Genomic DNA, 15,488 nt, shown 5'->3' on the forward strand with positions numbered 1-15,488 from the left:
GGATCTGGAGGTTCAGAGGTGGAGGAAAAGGGAAGTCATTTTAATAGATGTTTTCTGAACCTGATCATTGAACTCCAACATCTGAGAATCAACATATCCTGAAATGTTTCTGGTCAAATAGTGATTATGGGCACAACAATAAAATTACTGTATTTAGTCTTCTGGTGCATGGTCAGCATCTTCTTTTATCCTTTTGATTTGGATTTCCTTGGGCTACTGAATGGGGATGTTTTCTGTTCTTATGTGGCAATTTGAGAGGGGTAGCTAAGTAGCATAATTGTTATTTACCATGTGGTATGCACTATTTGGGAGTTGGGGGCTGAACCTGACAGAAAATTAAATGTGATTTCTGCCCTCAAAAGTCCTCATTTTACTCTGATGAATAGATCTGACATGTAAACACAGGAAGGAGAGGAGAGCACCACTTTTAGGGGAAGTGGATAGAGAGATACACAATAAGACAGACCTCTGTGAGAGTACCTAATAAGTTTAATTGGATGATGAATTGAAGAAAATTAACAGATTATTTTTAATTTTTACTTTTGGGTATAAAGCAAAGGCTACAGATGCTGCCTCTAAAACTGATCTCCACACCTCCAATCTTATTCCTCCAAAGTTATGGTATAAGTTCAGTTATATGGCACCTGCCCACAAGCCAGATTTTTGGTGACATTTTATCTTCTTCACACACAAAAAATATATATATACTCCTCTCTCTTTCCCACTGCCAACTCTCCTCTCCAGAAAGACTCAGGACACTAGAAATAAGTATCTTTGTTCACAGGGATGGATGGATGGATGGATGCCTATTTAGAAAAACATTTATGACAAAATGAGGCTGACCAGTAGAGGGGGCATGGGACTTACATTTGATGTTCTTTAAAGCACTAAGAAACAAAGGTGCTTTAGTGAGGTCACAAAGCAGAATTCATTAGGTGTGTAGCAAATTTACAACTGCTAGAAAAGTTTGTGAACGTTCTCTTTATATCTTTACATTCCTGTGTGGGCATATGGAAGAGGAACATTGTGCAGACTCCAGGAGTGAATCACTCTTGATCCAACAGTGCATGACATTTCTTACTTGAGCTCTCTTGCATTCAGATTCTTATTACTCAATGGTATATGTGTGACTTCATTTTAACACAGTTTTTTCCATTATGACACACATGTAAATTCCTCAAGTTGCTAAGGCACACTTTGTGTGGCAAAACATTCAAATGTTAGGTCAACTTTTACCTTCACATATCTAGAGATTGTTATCCTCAGCAATAATTGCTCTTAGTGGGTACCTTTGTGAGTAAAATGGTCTTAAGTGCCTGGGGGCCTAAACCTAATTGTTGAGACCCAGGACCTAGAGTCAAACAGATGAGACTTCAAATTCTTGATTCTGTCATATACTAGCTTCATGGACTTGAGCAAGTTACATTAACTCACTAAGCTTTGATCCATCTGTAAAAAGGGGATTATAGTAGTAATCAAAAATAGGATTGTTGTGTAGATTAATGATAACTAATAGTAAAAACAAAATATGGTTGGGATAGTTGATGTTTTTCTGCTCAAGTGCACAGATTATCTTTGATTCATGAAACACTGTTTTTCACTGGTACAAGCTTAGCCCCCTTTTTGTTTGTTTGTTTGTTTGTTTTGAGATGTAGTCTCACTCTGTCGCCCAGGCTGGAGTGCAGTGGCGCAATCTGGCTCACTGCAAGCTCCGCCTCCAACTTATAATTGTTGTTCGCTTATAAGCATTATAAGCTTATAAGCATGCCCGGCTAATTTTTTTGTATTTTTAGTAGAGACGGGGTTTCACCATGTTAGCCAGGATGGTCTTGATCTCCTGACCTCGTGATCCATCCGCCTCGGCCTCCCAAAGTGCTGGGATTACAGGCATGAGCCACCGTGCCTGGCCACTCTTTTGTTTTTATTTATATATACTTATGTACTTATTTATATATTTGCTTATTATGAATAAAAATATGAATACTTGTAAGCCAACCACCCAATGTAAGAATTAGAATATTAACAATCATACAACCACCTATGAGCTTCCCCTCAATTCATTTCTCTACCTTCCCTTCCTTGAATCTCACATTTATGGATCTCATATTTGATTTTCAGAAGTTATTAATTTTAATATAATCAGATTCATTAATATTTTCTTTTATGGTTGGAGGCTTTTTTGTGTCCTTAATACTTCCCTAGCTCAAAGTCAGAAAGACATATATTTGCTAATAAAATTTATAAAATTTTACTTTTAACATTTAAGTATTTAATTTATGTGTTTATTTTTATATATGGTATGCGGTAGGGATCAGTGTCATTTTTTCCATATAGATTTTTTTTTTTGAGACTGGATCTTGCTTTGTTGCTCAGGCTGGAGAGCAGTGGTGCAATCGCAGCTCACTGCAGCCTTGACCTCCCAGGCTCAAGCAATCCTCCCACCTTAGCCTTCCAAGTAGCTGGGACCACAGGCACATGCCACCATGCCCAGCTAATTTTTTTGTAGAGATGGGGTTTCACTATGTTGCCCAGGCTAGTCTGGAATTCCTGGGCTCAAGTGATCCACCCATCTCATCCTCCCAAAGGGCTGGGATTGCAGGTGTGAGGCACTGCACCTGGCCTAGATAACTATTTTTTACAAGTCCATTTATTGAATAGTCCCTCCTTTCCCCATTGATCTGCCATACCACTTCTATCATATATCAAAATTCCATATATGGTCAGGCGCAGTGGCTCATGTCTATAATCCCAGCACTTTGGGAGGCCAAGGCTGGTAGATCACCTGAGCTCAGGAGTTTGAGACCAGCCTGGCCAACATGGCGAAACTCCATCTCTACTAAAAATACAAAAATTAGCTGGGCATGGTGGCACACACCTGTAGTCCTAGCTACTCAGGAAGCTGAGGCAGAAGAATCACTTGAACCTGGGAGGCGGAGGTTGCAGTAAGCCGAGATTGTGCAGCAGCACTCCAGCCTGGGTAATAGAGTGAGACTCCATCTCAAAAAAAAAAAAAGAAAGAAAGAAAAGAAAAAGAAAAAAAAAAACATATATGCATGGGTCTGGTTTCTGAATTTAAAGTTTCGTATATTTATTTCTGAACAAATCCCACACTATTTTTATATCCTATAGCACTATTTCCAAATATGATTTTCAAAGTAAATCCTGTTATTAGTAAAACAAAACTAGATCAATAAACATTGTTTATTATGCTTGTTTTATATTTGTTAATTTTGTTAACCATCTGATCTAACATATTTGCTTCTGGTGGCATCTATAATCCAAGTTGTTGCTTTATTTTGAAGTAACTGTACTCCTGAGATGTCTCATTACTTTGGCCTGTGAGTATATATTTCTCTGATGGTATCAGCTATTCTGTTTGAGCATTCAAAATGGAAAAAAACAGTCTGTGTCAACATCCAGTGAGCTCAAGGAGAGAGGAAGAGACAAGCACTACGGTGGAGAGATCCAGGCACCAAGCACCAGACTATCATAATTAATTGCTTAGGCTGGGTATCACGCCACCAAGCAACTCTTCAGGTCAGGGCCCTATCTTTAGACTCACACTATCCTCTATCCCTCAAGGAGAAGCAGCCTGAAGAGACGGCATTTCTGGATTGTAATTCACCAGCCCTAGGGGATGGAGGGTGTGGTGCAGTGGGAGAATAAATGCTCAAGGTCATCCAATCCCCACCAGTTTTCTATTTCTAAACTCTGGCTTCTGTTCTGTCCTGATCATTATCCTTGTGGACACTTATATCAGCAGTCTGAGCCTCTGCTTTTAATTTCCACATAAGTCTCCTGCCCCAGGCAACAGATATACATCCAGATATACACACACATCCCCACATATACACAGTACACACATGGAAATACACAATACCAATTCAAAACAGTTCCTCCAAGATTGATCTTGGGGTATGCAGCTAATTCTTTATCTTGGCCAAAAAAATAATTGGGGGTTTAGGGTTTACATACTGGACAAAATTGTGAAACGAGTATCCCCTGGGACCTTAGCTGTACTAAGACAACCCAAGATTTAAAATCTCCTTCACAATGCTTACCTATCTGAGCCTCCCATCCCTATCATGCCCCAAAGGTTACTGCTCTGTTCTTTGCTTTCTTCACATTCCACTCATTGAAGCTTATCTCTCCCCTATGCAAATACATAATTAACCCAATTGTTATGGTCTGAATGTATGTGTCCTCTCAAAATTCATGTGTTGAAACCTAACTCCCAAGGTGATGATATTAAGAGATGGGGCCTTTGGGAGGTGATGAGGTGGTGAGGGCGGAGCCCTCATGAATGAGGTTAGTGCCTTTATTAAAGAGGCTGTAGAGAGACCCCTCTCCTTCTTCCACCCCATGAGGATGCAGCAAGAGGCACGTCTATGAGGCAGAGAGCAAGCCCTCACCAGACACTGAATCTGCCGACTCCTGGACCTTGGACTTAGCCTCCACAGCTGTGAGAAATAAATTTCTATTACTTATAAATTACTCAGTCTAAGGTACTGTGTTATGGCAGCCAGAACAAACTAAGACACCAACCATGAAGCTAATGGAAAAAAATCAGAAATAGCAGAGACGAAGGAGAGGCTTTTTCTCCAGGTAAACTAAGTACAATTTAGTAGTGGCTTCTGGAAGACTGCCACATTTGCTTTGTTTAATCCAAAGGAATAAGGCTATGTAGAAGGGAAGTAGCAGTGTGCTGGAGGAGATATTTTAGCAAATATAATCTTTCAGCTTTCAAATCTCACTATGTAGAATCACATCTCCATAATATTAATTCCTAGTAATGCTTATAAGCTAACAACAATTATGTCAATTTTTCCCATTTCAAGTCTCATGGGTCACAACACGCATCATGAATGAGCACATACTGGACCTCACATAATATGGTCCCCCTCCCCTTCAGCCCCATCCCTCTCCTCCCCCATCACTACCCAGCTGGAACACTTGCAGCTTTTTCTCACCTCAAGATACTCAGAAATTTTGTCCCTGGTAAGGCTCCCTCCATATCTCATCTCCTCACTGTCTCCTGCTGATTCTTCCCATCTCCCCTTAAATTTTGTTTCCTGAGGAAAACTTATTGACCCCCAACCCCAGACTAGATCAGGACTCCGAAGAAGTTCTTTTCTTTTAGAGCATTTACTACAATTATGAATATGTAAAAGAGTGAAATTGGAGTAATACACTGGAAAGTAGAAAATAATGAATTTTTGTTTTTGAACAAATACATATTGAGGACTTACTATGTACCAGGTATTGTATTAGATACTAGGAATATTGTGGAGAAAGAGGCAGACCCCTTCATCTCACTTTAATCACCCTTTCTTGAGGATATCTCCTGAGTCTTATCACCATCTAGAACAATATCTAATACAAATATGCCAGCATAGGACATCCCTTCTCAAGGTCTTTCATGCCCCCTCACTCTCATCTAATTTAAGCTCCAGACTCTTTTTTTTTTCTTTTAGAGACAGGGTCTCACTCTGTTACCCAGGCTGTAGTATAGTGGCATAATCCTAGCTTACTATAGCCTCGAACTCCTGGGCTCAAGTGATCCTCCTGCCTCAGCTTCTTGAGCAGCTAGGACTACAGGCATGCACCAACATGCTTGGCTCACTCCAGACCTTTGAGCCTACCATCCCTCCACCCTCATCTAAAGCATCCTATTCCTCCATCCTCACACTCCCTGCAGATATCTGCTTCCTACCTCACAGAGGAAATAGATGCCAAGGTTAAACTTCCGGCACTGTGCACTACCCACTTACCAGCAAGCAAAGCTACCCTTGCTTCCTTCTCCCACCCATATCAGAGTAAAGGAGGGGTCTACCCCTGACTAAAGAGTCTCTTCTGTTGTAGATTCCCTTGTCCTCTATAGGTTATCTCTAATCACCTTTATTTCAAACTTTCTCTCTTCTGGCTCTTTCCAGAAATGCTTAACTCTACCAGTTAAAACACACACACACACACACACACACTCACACATACACACTCACCACCAAACTTCTCTTGACTCTACATCCTCTTCTATCTTCATTCCTTCACAGACACATTTTTTGAAAGAACGATCTACACTCATTTTTCTTCATCACTTCCCACTCTAGCTTGGCTTCCGCCCCCAGTACTCTGAAACCCTCTGCAAAGATCATCAATTATCTCTTTGTCAGTAAATCCAGTGAATTCCTTTCAATCTTCATCTTGCTTGACATCTTTTCAGAGACTGAAAGTACTCCTTCCACCTTGAAATTCTCATTTAAGGTCTCTTTTCCCTAGATTTTAAGGTATTTTTCCCTCTTTATCCATTCTCCTTGTTTCTCTGGTCTCTACTCTTTGGTGGGGAGGGAATGCTTCTCTTTATTTGCCCACTCCTGTGGTGCTGAATAAATACTGTAGGATTTTGCCTTCTCCTTTTTTTTAAATTTTCTTTAAGAGATGAGGTCTCGCTACGTCACCTAGACTGGAGTGCAGTAGCATGATCATAGACCATTGCTGCCTTGAACTCCTCGTCTCAAGTGACCCTCCCACCTCAGCCTCCCGAGTAGCTGGAACTAAAGATATGCGCCACCAAGCCCAGACTCCTTCACTCTTTATACTCCCATTGAATGACACCACTCACATCCTTGACTTCAACTATCAGTACTACCAATCTCTCTATTTTCACCCTAGATTTCTCCTCTGAGCCCCAGAATTATGTATCCAGAGCCCATAAATGGCAATGCAAACATTTGACTCCTACCACAATTCATTTGGCTCCAGCATACAGACATAATATGTATTGATTTCTGCAAGTTATTTAACAGTCTTTTATTACATCCTTATATATATTAGGCTGTAATAATTAGAGGAATAAGGGCTAAATATCTAAATGAAATGGATTATATGCTCCCTGAGGGCTGGGACCATATTTTATCTACCTTTGTATGTTCAGTGCCCAGCAGAGTGAATGGCATGTGGTAAACTCTCAGTAACTGATTGCATCTGTTCACTCCAGTCATCAACCTGGGAGCAATCTTCAACATCTCCCTCCCTTCCATTCCTCACATCTTATCACTGGCACAATTGGAATTTATCACTTCAGCAGTTTCCTACCCAGCTGCAACTTCAGAATTTCTCTACAGAGGGGTTTAGGAGCAGCCATCTGGCTGAAGGGACAGAGAAGGCCTCCCATGACCTGGTCTCAGGTGTCTTCCTGTTTTATCTATGGACACTGTCATCACTGAGTTTAGATGTTCACAACTGATGATAGTTACCTGAACATACCATGTCTCTTCCTACTTTTGGGACCATTGCTCATTCTGTTTCTTTCTCTTCAAATGCTCATCCAATTTTTTTTCATCTGGCTCTTACTAGGCCTTTATAATTCTTTTCAGCTTTCATCTTTTGGAAGCCTCCCCTGAAGACCCTTAAATTGAGCTGAGTGTGTCTCCTTTGAGCTCTCTGTCCAAATCTCTCATCTTAGCTCTCACCACATTACATTAAAATTGTTTGTGTGTCTACCCTCTTCACAACAATCCTCTGAGGTAGGCACTATTATTTAGCACTATTTAACAGCAATTCAAGCAAAGAGAGGTTAAGTAATTTCCCCAAGGTCACCAGCTAGTAAGTAGCAGAGCCAAAGTTCACACTTAAGCAGTTGGATTTTACAACTCCCTCTCTAAACCAAAAAATTCTCAAGGGCAAGGACTGTGTCTGACTTATGTTTGTATGTGTCTACCACGGTGGCTAGCACATGAATGCAATAAATGTCAAACTAAACAGCACTTGCTGAATTCTGCTAAAAAGTTTTGGAATTTCAAAAATTACTAAGATATGATCCTTACCCTAAAAGAAATTCATGATCTAATAGAGGTGGGAAGATTAGTAAAATACTCCAATAATAGACAGGAATGAACTAAGGGGAAAGTAAGTGAGAGTTAAGTAGCTTACACATTGAATTATTGGTATTAGAAGGTCAAGATGCCTCTTTAAAATCTTTTTTTTTTTTTTTTTTTTGAGACAGTGTCTTGCTAGGTCGCCCAGACTGGATTGCAGTGGTGCGATTTCAGCTTACTCCAACCTCTGCCTCCCAGGCTCAGGTGATCCTCCTGCCTCAGCCTCCAGAGTAGCTGGGGCGACAGGTGCACACCACCACATCTGGCTAATTTTTGTATTTTTAGTAGAGACACCATGTTGGCCAGGCTGCTCTCAAACTCCTGACCTCAAGTGAACAACCTGCCTCAGCCTCCCAAGGTGCTGGGATTACAGGCGTGAGCCACCACACCTGACCCTTCTTTAAAATCTTTTTCCAGAAGCATGAATATAGAATCTTCCTGTAACTCAGAGTTATATGAAAAACCAAATCAGACACAGTGGCTCATGCCTGTAGTCCCAACTACTCAGGAGGCTGAGCCAGGTGAACTACTTGAGCCTAAGAGTTTGAGACCAGCCTGGACAACATAGCAAGACCTTGTCTCAAAAAATAAAAGTAAAAACAACAACAACAAAAAGAAAAAAAATCAAATGAAGGTGGACCAATAAATTATGGAAGTTAAACTGGAAGATGTTTAGTGGCCAGGTCTAGGACTGCGGCCCAGACTTTGCCCTATTTACCAGTTTACCAATCCACAGTCATGAACCTACTATGAGCCATACATTTGTACTAGGAGTGACTCCAAGTACAATGACTCCAATAAAAATATAGAAAACATGTTGGTGGAATCTGTGGACAGCTTAGAAAACTAACAATTAGGTAATATGATAGGTGGCGAGCAAAGAATCAAAATGATTATTTTATCTGGAACAAGGAGCAAAATCAACAAGATGACATTTTAACTATCAGAATTTCCATTTATATTTTTAAAAAATCAATTGCCTAAGAAAACTATAAGGGTGACTTAATACAATAATAATTGTTATTTTTAAAGACCCAAGGGTTTTAGTTCGCCTTGGTCTTAACTGTGGGATGTGGCTACTAAAACGACAACTAGCCCAATTTTTGGTTGAATTAATATGAACATGGAGTCCAGATCAAAGGAGCGACTTGTCAGTGGCCAGTATTTTGTACTGCTTAGACTACACCTGGGCTACTATGTTCAGTTTTTTGAACAGTATTTTAAGAGAGACATTGACAAACTAGTGTCTAGAGAAGCACAAATATAAGGGTAAAAATAGTCAGCTAGACAGTGAAGTTGGGAATCTTTTGCCTGGAAAACTGAAGAAAGAATATGAGAGAATGTGTGTGAGTGTGTGTGTGTGTGTGTGTGTGTATGTAATGTCTTGCTCTAGAGAAAAGAACTAAAATCTATAGGCAGAAGTTAGAAGCAGATATGAAACCAATAATAAGGAAGTGCTTTCCATTGATGCCAACTGTCTCACAATAGATTGGGTTCCTGCATGAAGCAGTAAACCAAGGCTTAATGTCACCCATCAAATATTTAGAAATTTATGTTTCAGATAGGAAGATGGACTCATATGATACTCTCTAAGATCCCTTTCAAACTTAAGGTCCTAAGAAAAGTTGTCATCTGGGAGAAGATACAAAAATTTTGAAATTATTTTTAAAAAATTAGAGAGTCACACATTTTTCATTTAGAGAAGATCCATCACAGCTAAAACCAAACTAGGGCATGGTTAGCTAAAGACCTCCCTCTTAGTACTGGTTTTGCTGCATCCCATAAGTTCCGGCATGTTGTATTTTCATTTTCATTTGTCTCAGGATATTTTTTATTCCCCTCCCCACCTGCCTTTTTTGAGATGAGGTCTCACTATGTTGCCCAGACTGACCTTGAATTCCTGAGCTCAAGCAATCCTTCCACCTTGGCCTCCCAAGTAGCAAGGATTACAGGCACATACCACACCTGGCTCTGGTTTCCCTTTTGATTTCTTCTTTGACCCATTGATTGTTCAGAAGTGTGTTATTTAATTTCCGTGTATTTGTGAATTTTTAAATTTTCCTTCTGCTGATTTCTAGTTTCATTCCTTTGTGGTCAGAAAAAATATTTGGCATGATTTCAGTCATCCTAAAATTTTTAAGACTCGTTTTGTTACCTAACATGTGATCTATCCTAGAGAATCCTCCATGTGTGCTTGAAAAAAAATGCATATTTATATGTAACCATAAAAGACTCTGAATAGCCAAACCAATCTTGAGCAAGAAGAAAAAAGCTGGGAGCCTCACACTTCCTAATTTCAAAATATATTACAAAGCTACAGTAATTAAAACAGTATAGTACTGGCATAAAGACAGAAATACGGACCAATGAAAAGAAATAGAAAGCCCAGAAATAAACTTCCACATATATGGTCAACTGATCTTCAACAAGAGTGCCAACCATACAAAATGAAGAAGGGATAGTCTCTTCAACAAATAGTGCTGTGAAAACTGGATATTCACATGCAAAAGAATGAAACTAGTGTAATGAAACTAGTATATAGAAAATCAATTCAAAATGGATTAAAGACTTAAATGGATGAAAGGCTTTAAATTATAAAACACCTAGAAAAAAATGTAGGGGAAAATCTTGATATTGGTCTTGGCAATGATTTCTTGGATATGGAATCAAAAGTACAGGCAATGAAAGCAAAAATAGACAAGTGGGACTACATTAAACTAAAAAGCTTCTGCACAGCAAACAATCAACAGAGTGAAAAAGCAACTATGGAATTAGAGAAAAAGAAGTGCAAGCCATCTATGTGATAAGAGCCTAATATCCAAAATATATAAAGAACTCCTACAACTCAACTGAAAAAAAAACAACAAATAACCTGATTTTAAAATGAGCAAAGGACTTGAATAGATATTTCTTCAAAGAAGATACACAATTGGCCACTAGGTATATGAAAAAGTGCTCAACATCACTAATCACCAGGGAAATGCAAATCAAAACCAAAATGAGATAGCATCTCACACCTGTTAGTGCAGCTATTATAAAAAAAAAAAAAGATAATGAGTGTTGGCAAGGATATAGAGAAATCAGAACTCTTGTATACTGTTAGTAGGAATGTAAATCAGTACAGCATTATGGAAATCAGTATGGAGGTTCCTCAAAAAATTAAAAATAGAACTACCATATGATCCATCAATCCCACTTCTGGGTATTTATCCAAAGGAGTTGAAATCAGGATCTTGGAGAGATATCTGCACTCCCATGTTCATTACAGCATTATTCACAATAACCAAGATATAGAAACAACCTAAATGTCTATCAATAGATGAATGGAAAGAAATATACATACATACACACACACACACACACACACACACACACACACACACACACACCAGAATATTATTCAGCCTTAAAAAAGAAGGGAATCCTGCCATATGAAACAACATGGATGGACCTGAAAGACATTATGCTAAATAAAATAAGCCAGTCACAGAAGGACAAATACTGCATGATCCCACTCACATGAGCTACCTAAAATAGTCAAACTAATAGAAACAGAATAGAATGATGTTGCCTGGGGCTGGGGGGAAGGGAGAAATAGCAAGTTGTTCAATGGGTATAAAGCTTCAGTAATTCAAGATGAATAAGTTCTAGTGATCTGAACAACAAAGTGCCTATAGTTAATAATATTGTATTGTACACTAAAAAATTTAAGAGAGTAGATCTCAAGTGTTCTTACCAACCCCCACCCAGCCCCCCGCTCCTGGCACACAAACATGGGAGCAGCGGGGAGCTTTTGGAGGTAACGGATATATTTATTACTTTGATTGTAGTGATGGTTTGACAGGTGTATGCACATGTTCAAACTCATCAAATGGTATATATTAAATGTGTGCATCTCATTATATATTAAGTACACCTCAATAAAGCTATTTTAAAAATAAAAGTACTAAAGAAAGTTTTCTTTAAATAACTTCAATCCTCTAGTTTATTTCCATAATGGTACCTTACATGTAGTGGCATCCACATGTTGATTAACCTGACTGATTGATGTTTGTTTCATGAATAGCTGTACTTTATACTAATAAGAAGCCCTTGGAATGAGCACAGGTCAGTGATTTGGATTTTCTTGCGTACTTCTGTCTTTGTTAATATAAGAGGCAAAGTATTCATTCTAGCTTTGTAATCTACTTTTTCTAAGCAAAGTTGTCTAATAAAGATTTCATCAGTTTTTTATTTGAACTAAATCTAAATCCAGGCCTAAGCCTAGTTTTTTGTTTTGTTTTGTTTTGTTTTGTTTCGTTTTTGAGATGGAGTCTCACTCTGTAGCCCAGGCTGGAGTGCAGTGGCGTGATCTCGGCTCACTGCAAGCTCCGCCTCCTGGGTTCACACCATTCTCCCACCTCAGCCTCCCCAGTAGCTGGGAGACAAATGGTACATATCTTTTTTTCACGTTCACAGGCTGTCTGCTTCAGCAAAATAATATACAGAATTGTGAGCCATGAAGTCTTCTTTCCTCACATTTCAGATCACTTTTTCATTACCTCTTTGCTAACTCGTCTCCTCATTCCACATATTTATTTATAATCCACTTTATTCTAAGTAGGTTATAGAATTAATTCTTAAGTCTCTCACTATCTTACTTAATTCTTTCTCTGTGTACACCTTTTTACCTTTTAAAGTGTTCTGTTAACATTTTTTAACCAACTCAATGCTAAATATCATAGACTCACAGCATCAGCTGGGAATGCTGCATCTGAAAGCTCAAGCAAAAAGGAATTTGGTGACTAGAGTGCTTTCCCTCACTGATACTAAAACCAGAGATGGAAAAGAAAGATGGGGATTATATGAAGCTCTCTTTCTTCTCCTTCTCCTTCTCCCTCTTATCTTTTATTCTTTTTTCCTGCGGATGGTGTGTGTGTGTAGGGAAAGAGAAAGAAGAGGAGAAAGCGGGAGAGAGGAAGAGAAAAGGAAAGCAGGAGTTGGATAATATTAATAATTGCTAAAATGTATACAGCTATCATTTAATTGGAAACAAAAGTACATAAGAGACAGGCAGGGTTGAAATAGGACAGGGATGAGTAGGTCTTTTGGATTAAGGAAAGAGTTGAATCACAGAATCCAAGATTGCAGTATTCTAAATTAGTCCACATATATGTATTTCTTCAGGGTTTCATTTACAGCCTACCAGTAACGCTGAGTAGCACGCCCACTGCATTTCCACATGAGTAAGGCTGATTTTTGGCACAGCCCCTTCTGTCTCTTCCCTCTTTCTGGCCTCCTGTTCTCTAACTTGTAGACACCCAGCATGCTCACACTAACTCCAGCTTTCCAAAACCTTTTGGTACTCTCTGTCCTCCCTTTTTCTTCTTTCCAGCCCCAAATCAATTCTTATTCCCAGACTGTGCAAGTAGGTGTTTGGCCTGGTTATCTAATTTAAATACTCAAATGAATCCATTTCCATTCAACAGGTATACTTTAAAGGATGAGGTTGTTCACTGTAGTGGGTCTCCCTGCGTATTTTCTGATTCTTGGTTAAGTGGCTTTTCATCAGATTCCCAAAGGAACCCACCCCCAGAACAATTAAAATACAATCATCTGGCTGGGCGCGGTGGCTCACGCCTGTAATCTCACCACTTTGGGAGGCCAAGGCGGGCAGATCACAAGGTCAGGAGATTGAGACCATCTTGGCCAACAGGGTGAAACCCCGTCTCTAGTAAAATACAAAAAATTAGCCAGGCGTGGTGCTACGTGCCTGTAATCCCAGCTACTTGGGAGGCTGAGGCAGGGGAATCGCTTGAACCCAGGAGGCAGAGGTTGCAGTGAGCTGAGATCATGCCACTGCACTCCAGCCTGGCGACAGAGCAAGACTCCACCTCAAAAAAAAAAAAAAATACAATCATCTAAGTGGCAAAATGCACATGGGAACTATTTTTGAACTGGTATACATATGTAGGTTCCTAGCCTAATTAGAATACCTCTCACTAGTTAGAGGACCACTCATACACCACTCCCATCAATTCAGAAATCTGATCAGCCTTACAGCTTTCCCCCATTTCTCCCCTCACTTTTGCAAACAACATACCTCATGGTAGAATAAGGTATTGCTTGGGGAGAGTGAAAAGCAGAAGCACAGGGAGCCGTGGAGGGCCCAAAAGCCATCTTGCACTAAAAAATATATATATGTAAATTTTAAAATAAAATAATACACAATATATTAATTTTCATTAAAAAATTAAAACTACAGAAAAGTTGCAAGAACAGTACAACGATCTACCACATACCCTTTTACCTACCTTTTACCTATTTTATCAATTTAAAACTTTGCCACATTTGCCTTATCTATCTGTGCTAAACTACTTGACAGTAAGTTGCATATATCAAAAGGTTTTTTTTTTTTTTTTTTTTTGTTAGAGTCTCACTCTGTCACCCAGGCTAGAGTGCAGTGGTATGATCTTGGCTCACTGCAACCTCCGCCTCCCAGGTTCAAGCGATTCTCCCACCTCAGCCTCCAGAGTAGCTAGGATTACAGGCGCACCATCACCCAGGCTGGTCTTGAACTCCTGACCTCAAGTGATATGCCCACCTCGGCCTGCCAAAGTGTTGGGATTACAGGTGTGAGCCATCACGCCCGGCCAAAAATTTTATACCTAATTGTTTAGTGTGTATCGCCTAATAACGGATACTCTCTCTTATAATCACAGTACAATTATAAAATTCAAGAAGTTTAACACTGAAACAGTATCTTATCTAATATGTAATCCATATTCAAATTTCAGTAGTTGTTCTGAAATATTCCTTTATAGCATGTTTTTTCAAGATCACATGTTGCCTTTAGTGCCATGCCTTTTTAAATCCCTTAAATCTAGAATGGTTCCTCAGCCTTTCTTTGACTTTCATGACACTGATGTTTTTTAAGGATACAGGTCAGTTGTTGAGTAGAATGTTTCTTAGTTTGCATCTTTCTGATGTTTCTAGATCATAATATGCATTTTTGACAGGAATACTACTTAAGAGATATTGTAACCTCAGTGCCTCACATCTGGAGGCACATCATGTCATTTTATCACATAATTGGTGACATTAACTTTGATCATTTGGTTAGGGTAGTGTCGGTCAGATTTCTCCACTGTAGAGGTACCCCTGTTAACCATTTATCATGAATAAGAAATCCAAAGACTGTGCAAATATCTTGTTCCCCAGCCAAATTTTATTCAATGATTTTAACATCTATTGATAATTGTCTGAATCCATTATTACTGTAATGGCTGCCAAATGATTTGCTAATTGTCATTTCTTCTAACATATATTAGTTGGCATTCCACCGTCATTTCACTTCTCCCCTCTTTATTTTTCTATTTAAAAGTTTAAAAGTAAGTATGCTCTACGATTCTTTTTAAAAATTCAATGTGTTAGAATCAATTTCTATCTTTATTTATTTATTTATTTATTTATTTATTTACTGAGACAGAGTCTCGCTCTGTCGCCCAGGCTGGAGTGCAGTGGCACGATCTCGGCTCACTGCAACCTCTGCTTCCCTGGTTCAAGCAATTCTCCCTGCCTCAGCCTCCCGAGTAGCTGGGATTATAGGCGCCCACTACCACGCCCGGCTAATTT

This window comes from Pan paniscus, chromosome 9, assembly GCF_029289425.2.
Source record: "Pan paniscus chromosome 9, NHGRI_mPanPan1-v2.0_pri, whole genome shotgun sequence".
Lineage (NCBI taxonomy): Eukaryota > Metazoa > Chordata > Mammalia > Primates > Hominidae > Pan > Pan paniscus.